Here is a 903-nt window from a genome sequence, read left to right on the forward strand (position 1 = left end):
TAACTTCGTGCTAGTATCAGCCTACTAGCACACAATAGTCATAACATATAAGTTTTTGTAGCCCCTACATTCCTCTCAGGTTGGTTAACGCCTCGCTGAGTTTAGCTTTGTGCTTATTGGATATTGTAAGGGGAAACTGTGAAAGAAAGGTAGGAATAAATAAGGTAAAGGTGTGTCTGTACGCACAGAACGGCTCGGCATTTTTGCCGGGCTGTGCTTCCGTCTCCACCTGCGCGGTTTGCTGTGCAGTTAGAACGGTGTGCTGAAATGTTCATTGTGTTTGAGCGCGAAAAAGAGAATTTTCACGAGTATAGTATACAAAGATGAACGGTCTTTTGTCTTCCTCAGATGAAGATGATGAGGTTTTGTTACTAGCATTGGCACTGAAGAGAAAATGAAAACGAAAAAACAAACAGACTGTCATCCCATCTTTTTCCTGAGTAGAAATGAGCCAGCTGGGTTCAGATTTGTTTTTTTAGCAGGCAATTGAGCTGTTTCCTTATATTAAATCAGAAATATTTGGGCTATATGTGTTTCAGTAAGTGTATAGTATATAGTAGATAGAGAATAATAAACAGATGAAAGATGAATATGCTTAGCTTGCTGTTGCAGCATCTTCTGATAAAATCGGAAACGGAATATGATCAGGAATAAATAAAATCACAATTCGTTTTTATTCACTCCTGAAACGATCATGTGTATCGATCATGGAAAAGTAAATCGGAACAACCATAACGTGAATGTAAATATAATTAGAATTATATCGGAATGACAGTGGAATGAATCGGATAACCTGATAACGTTTCCGTGTTTCATCTTCTACCGTGTTTTTACTTTGACCCTATTAATTCATACGTTTCTCTCTCTCTCTCTCTTTCTCTCTCTCTCTCTCTCTCTCTCTCT

This window comes from Priapulus caudatus, unplaced genomic scaffold (genome assembly GCF_000485595.1).
Source record: "Priapulus caudatus unplaced genomic scaffold, Priapulus_caudatus-5.0.1 Scaffold1200, whole genome shotgun sequence".
Lineage (NCBI taxonomy): Eukaryota > Metazoa > Priapulida > Priapulimorpha > Priapulimorphida > Priapulidae > Priapulus > Priapulus caudatus.